We start from the raw sequence: 20,128 nt of genomic DNA on the forward strand, positions 1-20,128 counted from the left end.
TCATAACCACGGGACTTTCTGTCGCATAGTAGAGGAGTTACCGTACAGTACAGGAGAAGCTCACAGGCAGTTTCGACTTACATTAGCTGTTTAAGTTTAATTACTAATGTTAATTAGCATTTTAGTTAGCAACAATTAGCCTGTGCCTATGTTATCTCCTTACATATACCTACGCTTTCCGTCTCTGCAAGGTTGGGAATGATTGAGATTTCTCTTGGCACAGCTACCAGAAGACTTCCAACTTTCAGACAGGTTGCTCACGTCACATTTACGTCGTCTCTCTCAGTTGGAGGCTGCTCAGTAACGCTCAGCGCTCACCGGAAAAGTGCTTCTAATATCCTTCACTGGTCTCCGTCCAGAGCAACGGGATGTGTTGGTCCATTCTATATACTGTCTATGATTCTCACACTTTTACTTCCTGTTTTCCTGTGATCCCACCAACCTTGACCAATGGATGACCAGTATTACTCTTATTCATGAAAACCCCTTCCTCTTACAACCATGAACTCTTCAAAGTAACACAAAACATTTATAACTATACATCTGTGTCTTTTAAACTCATTTATTTCACTGTACAATACCTAGTGTTGGTTTTTTTAACTAAGTCACATACATTTTATCAAGCAGCAGGCAGATTTTTTCATCGAAAAATATCCTGGTGGACATAAAAGGTGAACACGTATCCCCTAGTGGGCAAAGATCTTCTATAGGGTGTTTAAAGGTGCACTATGAGTTCCTGCATGGTTTCAGCGCAATTTCATTTTTGTCTCAAATCGTAGGCATCTCTCCTTGATCCGCTAGCTGCCTGTCCCCTGAATACACTGTGAAACAGCCCAGTCTCAGGAGCAGAGGTGGGTAGAGTAGCCAAAAACTGTACTCAAGTAAAAGTACTGTTACTTCAGAATAATATGACTCAAGTAAAAGTAAAAAGTAGTCATCCAAATAATTACTTGAGTAAGAGTAAAAAAGTGCTTGGTGAAAAAGCTACTCAAGTACTGAGTAACTGTTGAGTAACGTCTTATTTTTTAACACAAGCATTCAATCAGATACATATCGGCTATTTGTCGGCTTCTTGAGCCGTGTGTCGCCAATGCGCACAGCGGTTTGAATTATGTTTTTATATTTTTTATTTGCTCTCACGATCGCTTACCACTGCCAGGCAACACCACTGGTTGCAACTGAAATAATAGGCTAAAGCAACGGCAGTTTATGGAAGGCACAAGTGTAAATATGGTCAGATCTAGTCTGACTGATGGGGAAGTGATATTGATAAGCGTTGTGATTTACGCATCTACAGCATCGCCTATTTTTTTTTTTTTTTGCCAGATTTCCTTCCTGTTTCAGGAAGCAGCAACTGTAGGCTATTGCGTTTTGCCTGCAAATCCGTGTCTGTGTTCTTCATATTTATGTAGAATTATAATTTGCTCTTCTTATATAAAATATGCAGCTCTGGTAGAGGTTTGCGATTGGTCGTGCTGTGCAAACACCGCCTCTTTTATGCGAACGCGCAGGTCGCTGGATTGGGAAACCCTGGGTTGATTGAAGTAGTTGTTAACCAGCGTCGTGACACAGCTTATGCGGGACCGCGGTTGTTAGGTTAGCTAGGTGAAGCCGGGTCACTGAAAGAAATCCAGGGCCTGTTGATCTGGATTCGTAGTACAGGTCTCTGGGGTGTTCTTCCTCGTCTGTGTCTGCACTGCCGACGGTTGATTCTGACATTTTTGTTTTGCTACGACTGTAAAGCTAACCCGTCCCGCCCGTTCTCTTAATACATCCATGGTCCCGCCGCTGAGATTGAGTATGGTCACGTGACGAGACTACACAACTACGTTTGACTGGTGAAATGCAGTCACGTGGTAGTGCATTTAGCGGAAGTCTCTATCTCTGTCAAAATAAAACATTAAAATGAGGCGTACGCATAGACAGTATATAAGAGGGCGTACGCGGGGGGATAAAAACAATGACGCGTAAAAAGAAAAGTAACGAGCTCATTGTAGCCTAATGTAGCGGAGTAAGAGTACTAATTCTTCTTCACAAATCTACTCAAGTAAAAGTAAAAAGTATAGTGATTTAAAACTACTCCTAGAAGTATAATTTTTTCAAAAACTTACTCAAGTAAATGTAACGGAGTAAATGTAACTCGTTACTACCCACCTCTGCTCGGGAGACAACACAGGGGTCGTAAATGTCAAACAAACACTAGGGGCACAGGCTGTGCATCAAAATACAACAAACCACATTCCAGCCAATCACGGACAAGATGGTTGGGGAAGGGGGAGGGGGTTAGTGACAGTTAGTCAGTGGGCGAGCTTGCTCTGTCTTGTTTGGTATTTACTTGGAACGTCAACAGAAGTGACGTCATGCAGGAACTCATAGTGCACCTTTAACATTGACAAGTAGTCAAACAATCAACTGAATTGCAGCAGTGAGTGCAACCAAACTCAGAAGGGAGCCAGGAATGGTATCTTATGTCAGTCACCAATTGCAGCTAACCTTTGTCACAGTACTTGGGTGACTTTGAAGGCAAGTCCAAGGCTGTGGTTATTTCCTGAAGTAGTACGTATCAGTCCAGGCCCGGTGCATATTTCTGAAAAAGTCTCAGAAGAAAAGTTTTGTTTGTTATTTTTTGTAAAAGGTCTTAGAAGGCTTTGTTAGCCCAATCCTGCAGCTAAAGTGATACATGGTAACATGGTTATTACTTTTACACCAACAGGAAACTATTATTCCAAAATGTTATATTACCAAACAAACCAAAAATCCTATATGCACCTGTTGACGGAAAAGTAAAATATCTTCTCCCCTTGGTATTACTGTAAAACAAGTGTGCCCACTCGATAATGACATTGCTGAGGGTGAAAACATTTTCAAACAGTTTACACCCATAAATTAAGTAAAAGATATTCCATCTTAAACTCTTACACTGCAGCTACCTTAAAGGCGAAGTAGTGCACAGAACACTAATTAACACTCCCAGCTTGTGTGTGTGTGTGTGTGTGTGTGTGTGTGTGTGTGTGTGTGTGTATTTCAGTCTGTTAGTGTGTTAAATTCATATGATTGGATTGTGAAGATGAAAACTTGAGTTTTCTTCTCATGCCCCCAATTAAATGAAATATATGCAGAGAGGAGCGCCTGACTGGTCCCTTCACTTCGCATATTAAGGGGGAGATGGAAGTTAAGGGAGAGAGGTGAGGTATGCAGCTGGGGGGGATGGGAGACAATAATGAAGAAGCCAAAACATCTTGATCGCCCCCTGGTGGCCGGCTGCAGTATAGGTAATAAACCCCGCCCCCTCTATGTTAGATTGGATGGGACACGGACCAAACTTAAAAATCAAAGTACAGGTCAAATAAAGTTTCCTAAAGATGGTTTCTGTCTTTTTAGGTAGTTCTGATCACGCTGATGTTTGTTTAAAGGTACACTGTGTAGGAATTTCTCCCATCTAGCGGTGAAATTGTATTTTGCATTCAAACGAATAGTGCTCTCTAGCGCCTTTTTTGGCGATGAGGATTCCTTCTCCTGTGGCTCGGCATAAGCATGATCCTCCATTATGAACTAAAGTGCAGTGCAGGCTTTCCAATTTGCTGGGGCGGTGACAAGCGCCTCTCATTGATCTCCTCCGTTTCAGCTGGTTTCAGTCACGTGACGCTGGCTCTGAACGAAAACACGTTGTGGATTAGCTAGACAGGTAGGCTAGTGCTTTATGTCCCTCTCAGCGATTAGAGTTTTTCAAAATGGCAAAACGACATGGAAGCCTCCTTGGACTTGCCCGTCCAATACAGATAAGAATTTCTTCGCTTACGAGGATAATGTCAGAGGTAATTTTACACCAATGAGGACATATTTATGAATGAAGACATTGATTTTAGCTAATAAAATACTTAAAACACTACACAGTGTACCTGTAAGTGTACATTTTTCTGATAAGTTATTAATTCAATACCGCAGCTCCACCGCCCGATCACTATCTCCAAAATTACAAGACGGCAGCGCACGTATCTGGGATATTTTGGCTTCACTTCTGTACAGTGGAGCCGAGTTGTCCATCTTCATAGACAGTCTATGGCACAGACGCTAGAAACACAGCGCTCTCTTTTCTTTAGAATTCTTTCTTCGTTGTTCTTTATCTCGTTCCCAATTTTATTGGATTCAAAGACATGTTTCACAGCAGACATTTTGACTTTTCATAGCAGGAAAGCACAAGGGGAACTAATAACATAACGATGGCTCTGTTCCAGCAATTATTGCAATGCAGTGATTGGTGATGTAATTAGTTATGCCTTGACAAGTCAAACTTCCCAAACAGCGAAGAACTGCTTCAGATCATTGTGTGTACAAATAACATTTAAAAAAAAAGGTTTTACATATAAATATTTTTGCTTGCAGGTAATATCCCCCGCCGCCACTAAGAAAAGGAAAAGTATAAGAAAGCACTTAAGGACCGTTCGGTATTTATGGAATGGACCACCGGAGGAAAATAGGGGAGGGTCATGTCTTTTTATTTTTTGCTGAGGGGAGGGTCATCCAACATTTTTTAGTCTGGGTGGGGGGGGTCACCCAACTTTTTTATTCATGAAAAGAGCAACATTTCAAAGTGGCTTGTTTGGTGTATATTTATCCATGTAGCTCTCAGTCTCGGCCCCCTAGCAGATGGTCTGACCCCATACGTGGAGTTTGCTGGGGGGGCAGGAGGAGCACTGCCCCCCCCCCGGTGGCTCAAACAGGTAATTGCATTGTTTAAAAAATGAGTGGAATAATTACATCTGGCATGACCAGATATTTTATAAATATCTTAAATAACACAAAATAACTAAATGGTGATAGGTAATACATCAGATTTCATATACTGCTTTAGTAAAAAAAATATTACCTGGCTGACGATGGGAGCAGCAGGACACAAAAAACGAAAGTTACTGTTGCACTAGTCTGGACATCTTGCCGTGCCAACCTTGCAATAAAGGTTTCCTAAATGCCATGTATATACATGTGATGTCAGCTTACTAATTGATTGCGGATTTTGTGTAGATTTGGACTTTTATACGTTTATTCCACTTTGTTTAAACGGCGAAGTGGAGAGGCCTCGTTCACCTGTTTGGAGCTGGCTGGTGAATTTGACGCTTGCTTGCCTTGCTGGATACACCGTATCATTTACCTTTTTGTGGATCTACTGATCGCTGTGGATTACTTTTTTTTTCGTGTCATTGGATTACGGCAAAATGCAGATCTTTTTTCTCAACGTGTCTTAACGTTTTATGGTGTGACTGCGCTTCGTTTCTGCGTTTGGAGAGGCATCTCAACAGACTGTAGGTCCAACACTGATTGTTCACTGTTACATTTTAGTTGAATTTAAGTGTCGGGGCATTCCGCCACCGTCTGTCTATTGCGTTCCAAGACAGCCGTGCCGCGATTGGATTTCATAAGGGCGAATTGCTAAGTTGTTACAATGTAACTTAAAATCTGCTTTAAAAATAAACACATATGTTTTGGAATATAATGTTCAGCTTCGGCAGCTTTACCTATGTGCTAAAATATACAATGACGAAGCCTAGTGACAAGTCCATAGCAACCAGTGTTGAATTGGTTATATCCCAGTGTCCTTTGCTGAATGGGCTCAATGTTTTATTGTTTTATTTCATATGAATACTAGTTTACTAGAGGAGTAACTTAGTAGTTGAAGTAATGCAGTAATGCAGGAAGTTTGCATTTAGTTTCCATGCTTATTGTGTTTCCACAACAATGTTATGTAAATCTACTGAAATGGCCACCACGCCATAACAGAGGAGTGGGATGTGTAAGATGAGAATGCAGAGGTTAACTCCTGTATATCATGGCTGTAAAAATCAAATGGTATCTGTACTTCTTTGCTAAGTGCAAACTTGCACGCAAGGGGGGGTCATTCCTCTTTTTCAAATCATTTTGGAGGGTCATAGGAAAATTATTACTGACGAGGGGAGGGTCACGTCTTTTTAGGTTAGAGGCCACAAAACTCCTCCGGTGGCCCCTTAAGGAGGAGGACCAATTCAACTAGCACTTACTTTACATGCTGTTAATGGAAAAGATGGCGTGATGGATAGAAGGAGGGAAAGATTGCGAGTGGAGGAGGAGGTGGGTCAGGGGTCGAGAGAATGTAAAAAATGTCTCTTAAAAAATCTGAGCTGCATGGGGGGGGAAACGAAGGAAATAGCTGGGTGGCAGACACAGAGAGGAAATTTACACACTCTCTTATAATGTTATTCTGGAGCAGCACTAATTCAATTATGGCATGGACATGTTGTGTAAACTCTGTAACACAGTTATCTTTACTCACATTATGGTCATAATCATAGGAATCATGACATTAGTAAAAGTGCACTCTATCAATTTTACACAAAAAGAGATCAGTTTACTAGACACAGGAAGTACTATTCAGCCTGTGGAAACAGTATGGGTGTTGAAATGAATCAATGCATCGATGCATCACGATGAGGACTTAGACGATTCTGCATCGGTGCAGTGACAGACCATAATCGATTATTGCCTACTGATGTTACTTGTTGATTTTCCGATGGATGCTTTTTTTTGTTTTTGCCTTTTGTCTGTTGTCTGCTGTATTCAGACTCCGCTACATTCAGGAAGTGTGCTTTTTCAAGAGCAGATACAATAAAAAGGGGAGTTCATATATATCTGACTGCTTGAATTAGTTGATGAAAACCCTGTGTAGCAATATTTAATAATATGATGGAGGTGACGCATCGTGATGTCGAATCAATTCCAAACGTTGACAGGATAATCGTAGTCGGATCGAATCGTGACACCACTGAAAATTCAAACCCCTAGGAAACAGTTGGGTAATCTCTTCTGTGGCTCGGGAGGACTTTCCTAAAGTCTTCTAGTGCCTCAAGCAGGTACTGTGTGGATTCGTATTACATTTTGTACAGACATTCATGGTTTTCAGACGATGAATCTTACTGACTATGATGAAGCCCTTAAATGTTAAATGTCTCAACAACTAATAATTGCATTGCCATCACATTTGGTACATACATTCAGGTCCCTCACAGGATGAACTGTAATGCAGTGTGGATTTGACTTCTGAGGCGACTTAAAGGGAGGATTTATGTTTCTGCTGGGGCTCTACGCAGCACTTTCGCCGTAGCCTTCGTAAGGGGCCTGAGGTTTAGCATCGTTCTAGCGTATATCTCCTTAAGAGAATAGCATGGCCAGCATATGTGTATGCTGGGGAGTGTGTGGTAGAGCTAGTTAGAGAGTGACGGTGATTAGCTTCGGAGCGTGTAGCGACTCTAGAGTCATAGTTAGAGAAACAAAGTGTCTCCCCTGTGCTTTCTGACCATGGTCGGAAAGCTGTAGCAGGAAAAGTTAAACCTCTCCTTGATTTCATGTTGTTTATGGAGAAGGAGAACCCAGGAAATCAGTAAGGGGGAAATGCATCGCAACCAAGCCACAGCCAAAACGGACCAATCAGTTGTTGCGGTCTGCGTCACTGCGACGTGTAGTTAAATTTTTAAGAGGTGCACATATCCACGGCGTAGATTTCACGCAGGACCATAAATTGGCCTTTACCACTAGACTGCTTGAACCTAGGCTGAGTACTTTCTCTAACAAGGCTGCTCTGCTTGACTGTCAATGTATCTGCTGTCTTAGGTTAACTTGACTTTGTTCGTGCTGTTTTCTTAAAGTGCTCATATTACGCCCTCATACTCTGCAACTGACTAGCTAGCAGTGTTTACCTAGCTACTGCACATGTGCGACTCGCAACAAAGATGGGATAGAAGTGGGATGCCTCACTCGGTAGCTAAAACAGAGAGCTCAACACACACATACACATTTAAAGAGGTTACTTCCTCAAACAACAAACACAAAAGAGGAGGGAAGAGTAAATCACGCCTACACGTGTGGTGCATAGAAATTCACCAGAATGCAGGAAACAGTGTTTGATGCTCAAAATTTGTAGTGGGCACAACTTGCCTCAACTGCTGCATGTCCGTATTCAAATGCAACATCTCTGAATGCTGCACAAAGTGTAGTGTTACAGGGAACCTGGGCCAGCAGCAAAACACACTCTGTCAAGCAAAGAAGAAAGGAACACAGGAAAATACAGTTAAACATTTTTGATTTTTGCACCTCCAGTGGTAGTATCTAAAAAGGCGCTGTGGTAGACAGCAATGCACACTGCTACCCTCTACGGGTCACTCACTACTGATGGGTTTGAAGAAGACAACTCAACAAGAAACAAAAATATAGGCAATGGAGGAATAAAGTGAAACACATACAGGTGACAAATAAAATGACTTTGCTGCAGACTCTGCTGCAGCTTGCCCTTACACACTAATAACATCAAATTAGTAGAAAACGAATAACATGTTCTGATGTCACAGCTGGATTGCTATTAGTATTGTCGCCATTAGGAGTGTTGTGTTTTAAAGAAAAAAAAGGTTGGGAGGCAGTCCATTAGCTGTGTGAGGCACTGCAGCGTCCCGGTCACAGCCTCTTTCTCTCTTCCCTGTGAAAAATCACCGACGTGATGCTCTGGGAAGGCTGACAGCTGTGTAAAGCAGCACACACTTACACCTGTCCAGTCACATTACAAGTCCGATTATTCCCAGAAAATAAACAGCAGTGTTCACTGTAAAAGTCCCGCACTCTGCATCCACCCTGTGTTTGTAATACAGACATAGTCCTACACTGCACTTCCACTTCTCACTCTCTTGTCACACCTGTCTATTTTTAACTAACTGTAACACTTAGGCCACTTTTTGGCTCTGTTCAACAGATGGAGCACTCGAAAAACAAGGGAACCATTGTTACATATTTAAATATGGTTATTGTGATTTCCCTCACTATTACTGTAAAACCAATTTGAATTTACTTTAACATCAGCTCCCCCTTTAAGGAGACACACACTTTTTATATGAAAGTGCAACCCTGCACTTTTGTTCTCCCAGTTTTTTTGGATGGTCTTTTTTTGCATGCTTCTTTGTTGGTTCTTTTGTACTTCACTGTATACTGTGTGTGCGTGCGTGCGTGCGTGCGTGCGTGCGTGCAAGCGCGCGTGTGTGTGTGTGTGTACGTGTGTGTGCATGTTGGTGGTGAAGGGTTTTGGGGGGAGGGGAGGGGTTGCAGGTAAAGGTCAAAGCTGACAGCCTTTTAGCAATGCTGCCAACAGCGCACAGAGCAAAACACATAGACAGACAGGCGGATGGAGGAAGAAATGTGTGCAGATACAGACATAAAGAATGAAAGAGATGGATGGCTGATGGGCGGAGGGAGGGGGGGGTTTAGCTAAATAGCTGGCCAGATGGATGATGAATGGATAGAAGACAAGAATACAAAGCAGATAGGCAAAGGGATGGATGGATGGATGGATGGATGGATGGATGGATGGATGACATTTTAATGAGAAGTTATAACTGTTGTAGTCTCGCTTTGCCAGACCTTCCTCCACAGTGCTGCAGAGGAGGGTCTGGCTAGTCCACACAGCATTCCAGGATGGGAGAAAAAGTGCTCTGGTGTATTGGCATTTCTTTAAACCAATCAAAATCGTCATGTGCGGCGCTAAGCGCTGCAGGGAGCCCCGGTGCCGCTGGAAAATAGCCTCGGGAAAGAACTTGTTTTGGTGGAACATGAAAACTCAGATTGGACAGATAGTCTAGCTAGCTGTCTGGATTTACCCTGCAAAGATCTGAGGAGCAGTTAACCATAGTCCTCATAAATCCACCAGAGTTTAAAATTCCAACAAAAAGGAAATGTTAGGTAACTAAAATCTGGTCGAAAAAAAGGACATACGGCGGAAACGGGGCAATCCCGGAAGTGGAAGGTCGTGGATATAGACAATAACTGTAGTATTACTTCACTTTTTCGTTTTACTTCTGTCTTATCACGGTCTCTTGGTGATCACATGTTACTTAAAGCTGTATTAATAAGTTATTTTTCTTTCAGCGGAACAAGCTGTCAACACATAACTGACATATACTGTATGTTAAAACAAGGTTGACATGGCAAACGTGTTAGCAAAAACATGTGGCCTATTTAAACATCCAGCAGATCAATCTGGAGTTGTGTTTCAGCCCACCCGAAGAAGTAATATATTCAACCTCCTTCTAGCTCCCATTTGGTCTCCACCAACCGGCAACTTCTGGGCCTGAAACGTGTAGCCTTAAACCTGCTTTTTATCTAATTTCCAGCAGGGGGTGACTCCACTCGCTCCAAAAAGAAGTCCGTTTCTATTTAAGTCTATGGGAAAATGAGCCTACTTTTCCCTTGATTTATTACCTCCACACAACACGAGTTTATGGCCTCGATCGCTAGTTTCAAGTCTACACAGCATGATGTACATTTTGTAAATTATGGTCCCATTTATTTTTAAATAGACGATAAAGCAGGGGATAGATTAGGGGGTAGTGACACCCCGACCTGTCAATCATGATAAAGTTAAAGATAAGATAAAAGATTTTTGAGTTTGTTTTAATAACTAGCCTAATTGTTAATGGGCAGGATGTGTATAGATCAAATCTATTCGTGACTATCTGAAGGGTCCAAGAAAGTTGAGTTCCGTATAGGTTACACGTTAAAACAAACTCCCTCGACACTGTGTCCATTTCTTTATTTATCTAATTGAACATTCTTACTGTTGTCCCCATTATGTCATGTAAGAATCAGTGTAATTGAGTACTACTCCCAGTTTAACAAACTGGCTACTGACAAGGATTGCTGGTTTGCAGGCTGCTCCATGCAGACCCCTCCCTCTCTTGTCCCTGGTTCCATTTAAGTTCATTTGTTTTGCTATCAGGGATGTTGTAACAGGGTCACAGGCGAGCCGCATCCCACAAATGGCTCCCCGGAGAAACGCAGGAGCAGGAGAGCAGAGAACAAGGTGACATGTCTAAAACCAGGAAATATGGACACAAAGGCTAAATCAGGATGTATGAATGGAGAGGAGGCGCAACAAGGAAATATGAGGTTAGGAGAGATGCAGAAAGGAGGAAAAGGTTGTATGTGGAGGGCATGAGAAAGATGAAAGCGAGAGAAAGAAAGGGAAATGGAAAGGCCAGTGAGCTGAAGGGAGCAAAAGAAGAGAGAAGGAAAGATTAGGATTTAAAAAAAGAGAGATCTCAGAGGTCTTGCTTGCCCAGGTGTGCGTCTCTGTGTCTACGCATGTGTGTATGTGCGTTAAGGATGAATGCACTTGCAAGAGGGGGGAGACAGATGAGAGGCACTGACTGAAGTGACACTGCATCCCTACTCTCATCATCCGTAAGACTCAGGAGGCACCTCACACACACACACACACACACACACACACACACACACACACACACACAAAGAGAATGAAAAAGCAAAAGGAAAGACGTGACAAAGAGCAGAACAGGGGGAGCAATGTATCAGTCCACAGCAAATAATGAAGAAACGAGTGACATGAACATCATCAGGCTGAGACACCCATCCACCGCTTCAAACCATGCTTTTGTAAATTCATTCAGCTTTACTCTTACATTCTTATATTACTTTGGAGTCATAGAGAAGAGCGAGAGGGCGCCAAATGTAGATAGGAAGGATTTTCAGTCAGCAGGAAAACACACACTACCCAACTTTATTAGCATCTTCTCTAACAATCTGCACAAATTCATTTCCCGTGGTAGTCAAGACAAATCCAGCAAGAAATCATATACAGGTAAAACAGCAGCATCACAACATCTTACAGGGTTACTTTATCTTCCCTGCAGGTCCCATGGCAGCAGCTTCACCAATGGATACCCAGAGAAAAAGAATCAGAGCAACATAGAACTGATAACTCAGCATATGTTAAGACCATTCTGGAATCCACAGATAAGATTGAGAAGACCACTTACCACTTGTATACACATACAGGTCCCTTACTGCTTTATATTCCATTATATTTTTTATATATTTTGAATGTCATCTGTGTTTTCCTTCTCATAGGATAAATAAAGGTATTCCCACCATAAATTGGTGCATACAAGTGTATCAGAATGCAGGAAATTAAGGCTTTGATGCTCATTATAACCCTGGGGGAGGACACCCAGACCCTACACTTTCATATGACCAGATATGATTTGTACCTGAGTACGACTTGAGTTATTCATTAATCTTTCAAAACACTCTCAGCAAGAAGTTCTCCTTTGGAAGTGGATGGCATCTTGTTTTGTGACACTCACAACAGTAAAATAAAATGAATGGTGAGATCAAAAATAACACAAACAAAGCGTTTCTCACTATACAAATTTCAGTTATTGTTAATGTGCCTTGGCTAAACTATCATTTGGTCACAACACCATGGATAATGCATGCATATCCAGGGTGTGTAATCCATAGATATATCTATGTTGTAATGGAATTCCATTGCTAGGCAACAGCCTGGCCCCTTGTTAACTTCCTGTCAGTTGATGCCATTCACATACACTGCAACAGGAAATCAACTTGAGGCCATTTAGAATGATTATGTTTACAACTGTGAAATGGTCTTGTGGACATGATTGAATGTTTTGTAATGGAGCTTTTTTTCGGCTAATGCAGCATGTTGAATTGGCCGCACACACAGAAGGAAATCTTCATTTTATCTGATCATTCCAATACACTATGGGGCTGTCAAACTTGGCCAAAAATTACATTTTAATATTTCTCTAAAAAAACACTCACATCGGTTCAAACTATTCGAATAGGTCTATCTATTTTTGTGCATTATGTTCATAGGAGGGCAAACCAATTTTACCATATTTATTTTAACATAAACATGTATTTTAAAAGATCTACATACCTTGACAGCAAACTAAACAAATAAAATAATGTCCTGTACTGTAAAATTTCATTTAAAGGCCAAGTCCATTTGTGTTCTTTAACCGGGTTTTTGCAAATGGAAACGCCCACCTATTCTCAGCAAACACCAGTGGCGTGAGCATAGACTGTAAACATAATGGACATAGCAGCAGTGACGTCACCCATTGGTTTGTGGTCTGCTGTTTTGAAGACTCCAGTTTGGCAATTTGGCAGTCGCCATCTTGTTTTTTTGAAACCAGACGTCATGATTTTTGACAATAGGGTGGAGCTGGGGAGGAGACGCGGACAAACCAGTGTTGTTAATGGTTGCAATGCCGCTGGGCTGCGTTAAAAGCTAAAGAGGGAAAGTTGCCAATTTTCAACCCTTCTGAAGTGAGTCATCCTGCAGAGATTTACCATCTGCATGTACGGCAGTACAGAAAATCTGTAAACGTTCCCTTAAGTTACCAGCTAACGCTAACAGTAGCTAGCTAGCTTGGTTGGTAGAACCCTGAACAAGACATTTTTAGGCGGCCAAAATGTTCCGATTAACTTTGATAAAGTGAAAACACACAGTGAGAGGGTCAAATTTTAAAACGAAAATATTGACACCCATGTTTTTGAACACCCAAAAACAAGTTCTCGGTTATGTTATTATACACAGGTCCATGATTAGCATTGCTAAGCCTCTGTACTGATTGACAGCTGAGTGTAGCAACGCCCTAAAGCATCCTCTTGCTTTATCGTCATTTTTAAAATAAATGGGACATTTTTAGCATATGAAAGCATATTGCTATCGCCAGATGAGTGACAACTTTGTTCGGCTCATTTTCTGTAACCAGTGAAGCATTAAAGCATAGCAGAATTAGTAAGCAAGCTAGCCGCTAGTTAGCTGGTTACGGCCGGCTGGACTGTCTCTTTGCCTCACTCTGGGAGGAGAGCAGATGCCAGCTCGAGATATGGACAGGTTAGCTAGATAGCTAGCTGGCTCAGGTTGTCTGTCTAAGGCGCAGGGGCCGTAGACCAAGCCCCCAGGAACAGCACCATGTCTTAAAGCAACCATTGACTTAGCGGCCAATGGTAGAATTGCAAAGTCTGATAACCTTCTGGCCCAGAAAGACTTTTCCCATAGACTTTGCATGGTGAAAGAAACTTCTATATTTCAGTGGATAATTTTTTTTGGAGTACTTCAACTTACCAGTCCGAACACCATGTTGAAACCGTCATGTTTTAAAATGTTTAACATGCATAGCCGAATCCAGAATTATTTAACTAGGCATGATGAACACACATAATGAACGGGAGCAGACCTACGGTACTGCACCCACGTCGCCCTGCACTGCAGGCTCATGTGACTTGTGTATTATCTTATGTATGATATATCTGAGCGCTGTATGCTGTAAAGCATGTGACGTAGATGTTACGTTATTAACAACCGTATTGGGGCTATCAGCTAGTAGTTAACGTTAGCGCTAGCAACTCTCATTGGAATGAACAGAGCTTTGCGCTGTATCCAGTTCTATTAATACATCCATGCCGTAGACCCTGCATTGCCACTGACCGCCAGCCTGCTTTAAGCCCAACTAGCATGACTACTGCCTCCTGTTGGTATGGAGATTTCCTCTCCAGCAGGCGCAGAACACACATGCTAGTTTGCAGTTGGCTGTAGTCTTTGCGGTGTGTTCAGTTGCAACTTTTTGGCCAAGACGCAGGCATAGTGAGGCGACGCAACAGTCAGCCTTCGTCACCGCTATTTCTTTGATATTGGTTTTGTGTGTCTTTACAACAGCTCTAAAACTGAATCCTAGAGGAAATGAGTCGTGTCCTTGGTTGATTGAATGCTGTTACCCCAGTGCCTGTAACAAATATATGTCACTTTGAGAGTAGTCTGGATCGACGACGGTTCCTTTACCGGATAGCAAATAAAGTGAGAGGGACATCCGGAGCGGATGTCCCTCTCTTTCCACTTTATTTGTGTTTACTTTAAACTCCGGTCACATCGAGGAACATTAACCTGAACCTCTGAGCAACGTTACACACTGCAAATGGCAAGCTTTGAAGAACATTTGGACCTGCTTGGTTCTTTTGGGGAATGATTGTAAAGATTTACAAAGAACATGTTTACGGCATCTACTGTTTTTGTTTTGGGACCGATTGGTGGGATTGCTATGGACAAACTACACACAGCCATACGCTGGTAAGAGCAAATTATGTTTAACCATGTATCCAGCTAATTTATATAGCTCATTTTACTGTATTCTGTGAACAGTTAACATGCAGGGTGCACCTAAACAAGTTCCTTCCGGAGACCATTTTGCAGAGTCACGCTCGATGCATCTGGAGCTTAGCGCCACCCAAGACGATTGTGATTGGTTTAAAGAAATTCTTCTTTGAGAATGTTGGGACATTTAGGAATGATTTTCTACACTAGCATGCATCATTACAGTTTTTGTCGATTGCTAAACAACTGAAGCCACATATGCAAAACTCTAACTACTGTCTGCATTATCAACAGTCACCTAAACTAAACAGTTCACATCACCTGCAAAACTCATTCCAAGCAACGAACTCTTCACACTACCAAACACTATGAACAATCCTCATTGAGACAACACACACTGTCACTCACTGAGAGTAAAAACACCAATACAGAACATACAAACTTTTAATCTTTACAGTTTGAATCATTTAAGTGACTTTACACTACTCAATAATTTATTTGTGGCCGGGTTGGTTCAGTGGGTAGAGCAGTTGCACATATACTTGGAGGTTTATGCCTTGATGCAGAGGTCCAGGGTTCAAATCTGACCTGTGATGATTTCCTGTGTGTTTTCCCCCCTCTTTCTCTCACCTAGCTGTCCTGTCAAATAAAAGCGGAAAGGCCCAAAAAATGATTTATTTACAGTTTCTTTTATTGCTAGACGACAGTGGGCACAACTGGAGTCACATGTGCAAAACCCTAACTACAGTCTGCACAGCAGCAGTTCATGTGTTCACGTTTTTCATTGCTTATACACACTTATCCCATGGCTTTAACCACAACTGTGGATTTACAACACTTTGTTCAAATGCTAACGCACTGCTGTCAAAACTGTTAACCACACATTCAAAACAGTACGGATTTCAGCCTGGTGCATTTCAAACACTGCTGATTACAATGGTTTCTTGTTTTAGACTTGTTAGTGAACACATACTGTATATTCCTCTATGTTGATATTAAAATTTCTGCTGCCACGGTATCAGAAATAGGGCAGACACACACTATGCACCGCTGCTCCTTCAGCTGTTTATGAAAAGTCATAAAGTCGTAATTACACGACTCTGCAGAGCCGTCTGCTCTACTGAACTCAAGCGAACTGTCATCTACTCTCTCTCCCCTCAGGATGAGCAACTGGAACAGTGACAGGACGTCATCACTCGCAAAGTCATGGCAACCAAATAAACAGGGCGAGTACTACTTGTCACTCAATCTTAGGCAAAGTGATAAACAGCGACGAAAGCCGCAACATTAAATCTGCACTTGTAAATATGACAGCTACAGTTTATTGGAAAATAGCATTGTGGACACTGAATTTGATGAATTTACTGTTTATCAGATCCCAGATGAGACAAGAAGCTAACGTTAGCGAACGCTGCGGTGACGGTCCCTCTGTCTCTGACTCCCCGCTGCAGGAGACGCTGTATTCCTCCGACACACTGTATTAACGTTACTGTTTTAAAAACGTTTTCCAGGTTAGTGGGTGTGCATACCGCACAAAACCACCATGAAAAATGTAGCTAGTAATGTTCACTCAGCGTTTTGTTTTGTTGTTAAACTGTGTGTAAAATGAGTGGTGATGTTAAATCATCCTACGGTACTGTCTATTTGCTAGATGGTGTCAAGGTAACGGTCGGTAGCTACCATTAGCAGATAAGCCCGTACTTTTTGACGTTCGACAAGTTATGAAGATAACTTATGAAGAGTTCCTTTACACCACCAGTCCAGTTTTATAATATTCAATTTGGTTATTCCTCTTCTTATTTCAGTCTGTGTCTATACTATTTACTATACTATCTATACTCTACTATTTCTGTTATGTACAGTATTGTACAAAAGGTAATCTTCTGTTAATGCTAACTGTGAATTTAAACACCCATTCATTTTGCACCCATGTCTGCAGTATCATGACAGAAAATTCAGCCACTTTACAATGCTAAAAAGGAGTCTGGAATATTAATAACTAGGCAAAAAAGATGCCATATAGTACATGTCCATCTGAACAATTTCTTAGGAGGGTGTCACACACTTAAAATGTGGTTTATTTCTATTTGAGTATTTCTTTTTATTATGTACTAGTCACACATTGCCAGACCTATCTCCACAGCGCTGTGGAGTAAGGTCTGGCAACACCACACATACATTCTGGGATAGGGGAGAAAAAAAACACTCTGGGTTGTTTGTTGGTTGTTATTTAAACCAATCACAATCGTCTCGGGCGGCGCTAAGTTCAGGATGCAGCGACGGTGGCTCTGCAAAATAGTCTCGGGAAGGAACTTGTTTTGGTGGATTTGCACCCCGCAAAATAAAATGCCACATACAATATTAACTAAAGTTAACTGTTCACACAATATAATAATGTGAGCTATTTCAATTAGCTGGATACATGCAGTATGGGGACAGCCATAATTCAGGGATGATTGACAGCTGCAAACAGCTGCCTCCTGCCTCATCATTCCTCCCACTTAACAGGTTAGTAGTAGGCGTGGGAATCACCAGAGGCCTCACGATACGATATCATCACGATACTTATGTCATGATACGATATTATTGAAATTTTAAACATATTGCAATATTCTGCGATACATTGCAATTTATTACCTTTTTTCCAACTTCAAATTCACAATTTTAAATTAGGCTATGTCCCTAAAATGAAACTTTGCCAACATCTGTTTTATCTGAAAAGATACATTTCTCTGTTTGTTCTCTATCGTATCGAGACTATCATTCCACCATTACATATTCCATATATACGGGGATGATCCCCCTGAGGTCAGGTACGTGGATACTTATTTAAGACACACCAGCTTGCCTGGCCACGCCCTATGCTATTTCCTATAAAGAACCTGTGCTGGCGTGGAATCACTGATAGTTTGAGCGGAACCGTCTCCGAGCGGCCTACAGCTGGAGAGATAGTCTCTTCACTCAGAGAACCAAGGTTACAACGTAACTGAGCGTTCATCTCACTTCAATTGTATTGCTGCAAAATGGGATTGTCAAGCAGTCAAAGTGACCAACACATATATATAATAGATCGATACTTGGCGTTTGTGTATCGATACAGTATTGCCAGGGGGAAATATCGTGATACTATGCTGTATCGATTTTTTTCCCCCATGTTTAACTAATCCACAAAATGAATATGAATTATAATGATGTTCGCTGAATGTTTTGGGAGTAGAAAGTACATTTAAAGGTCGTGACACACTAACCCGATAATCGGCCGTCGGACAGTCTGGCAAGGTCAGTGACTCGAGTCTGTTCGGTGTGTTCCGTGCCGTCGTCCGTCGGAGGGGCCGTCGGCCTTCATTTGGCCAATTTGACATGTTGAATCAGAAGGCGGGCACTGCCGGCAGTCGGACTCAAATGACCAATCTGATTGGTAGAGTGCCAACCCGGAAACGAGGAGCAGGATGAGCGTGACTAGAGTCTCTCAAAATCTGACGAAAATCTTTTAAACTGACCTTTGTCGATCTGAAATGAAGACAGATTCAGCAACTGCATGGTCTATTTCTTTAGTAAAATATGAGATCATATTCTGAACAAGCCGCCGTGACAGTCTGGCTTTGAATTTCAGGAGAAACCAGACCCACGTGACGCAATCGTCCAATCAGCTGCCAGTTTTCCTTTTTGGGCGACAAGACAGATTAGTGCCGCCTGCTGTTATGGAGACGTATTATGTCTCGTCGCTTCGGTGTGTTCCGAGGCACTTTTTTGACCAACTCGGGTAGACTGATCAGTCCAACTGCCTTTTCTGCAGAGGGTCGGCCGTCCGGTTTGTGTGTCAGGGTCTATAAGTGTAGTGTACTAGCCTTATTTGTTGAGTAAATAAAACTCAGCGGTGTAGTTTGCAGTAATGATGTGGTTAAAATGAAAGAGTGCTTTCACAAATACTTGTTGTGAAACACTTACAAATCGCCATTGCCTGTTACTTTAAAGTGTTATAAGACAGCTTTTGATTAGCTTTAATGGTACAATAGTGCTCTTATAGTGCAATGCACATTTCCTTTCAAACCAGTCTATCCTTAAAGCTAAAATGAATAATTATAGAAAAGCATTACATTCTTGGAGAACACAAGACTTGTTTTTTGAAAATGTTTAATAAAATAGTTGAGTTTTTTCATGTTTGCACATGAAGTGAATGTATTTTATTTTCTTGTCATTTCCTTTCATTTCTTTATTTTCCGTTATGTTGAAAATGTGAAGATGTGTTTGCGCTAAGCAGAAAAAAATGCTAAATGCTAAATACTGAATATACCGACAATACAGACAACCAATGTTTCCCAGGACATTATTATCAGCCTGCCCGCTCTCTGGTCTGATCTGCAACAAGGCTTCAGACTCTTCCAGCAGTAGCTAAATAAACAGTGCAGCATCTTTCCCAACACTACCAGAGATTTTGTTGTTATTGTTGATATAGTTTTGAATTAGGTGTGTGTGAGGATGGGGGTAAGATGAGAAGTTATAACAGCCGTGTCACTCAATGTGTTGTGGAAGTGAACACATGGAGAATTTGGTAAGCCAGTGTCATGATGTCAAGGAAACAAGAGAGTAAGATGTGTTATCCCAGCTACTGTGTCACACATAGAAAAGTTAGGTATAGTGTGTGATGACATGTTCTTACTTCTTCTGACAATTTTTCTCAAATATATGCTGAGTTTCACCGTGGCAACAAAAAATCTAATCATGCTGCTCACCGGTATTTTTTATTGCATTCAAGATTACAGAATTCCAGTCGTAGACACAGCAGTTGTGCCCTGTGAGAGTTGTGTGTGTGTGACCCTGAAAAACCAGTCTGTGGAGCCACTAAAAAAGTACTCAATGCAGAAGAATCCTCACACTTTGGAAACTGGAAACGATTAAAAAAGTTCTGTGTTTAATGGTCTAATCATTTCAGCTGGACTTGTAGGCCTATATATTGTTGGGTAGTTTAATTTATAATAAAACATTAGATTTTATAAACTACATGTGTTTTGTGTGCAAATATCTTAATGTGTAAAGTAACTAGTAACTAAAGCTGTCAGATTAATGTAGTGGGGTAAAAGGTACAATATTTCTCTCTGAAATGTTGTTAAGTAGAAGTAGAAAGTGACATGAAAAGAA

At 41.5% G+C, this 20,128-nt stretch overlaps 1 long non-coding RNA gene across 1 annotated transcript in view; it reads right to left on the bottom strand.

The window, feature by feature from the left end:
* Nucleotides 1-845: 845 nt before the first annotated feature.
* Nucleotides 846-20,128, bottom strand: part of LOC116046472 — a 20,817-nt gene continuing 1,534 nt past the window's right edge. The window contains exons 2-4 of the long non-coding RNA XR_004104149.2: nt 14,736-14,749; nt 4,868-4,871; nt 846-1,017 (exon numbers count right to left, since the gene is read on the bottom strand). This is a non-coding gene — a long non-coding RNA (uncharacterized LOC116046472). The remainder of the gene's footprint in view (nt 1,018-4,867; nt 4,872-14,735; nt 14,750-20,128) is intronic.

Source organism: Sander lucioperca, chromosome 7, assembly GCF_008315115.2.
Source record: "Sander lucioperca isolate FBNREF2018 chromosome 7, SLUC_FBN_1.2, whole genome shotgun sequence".
In the NCBI taxonomy this organism is placed as follows: Eukaryota; Metazoa; Chordata; class Actinopteri; order Perciformes; family Percidae; genus Sander; species Sander lucioperca.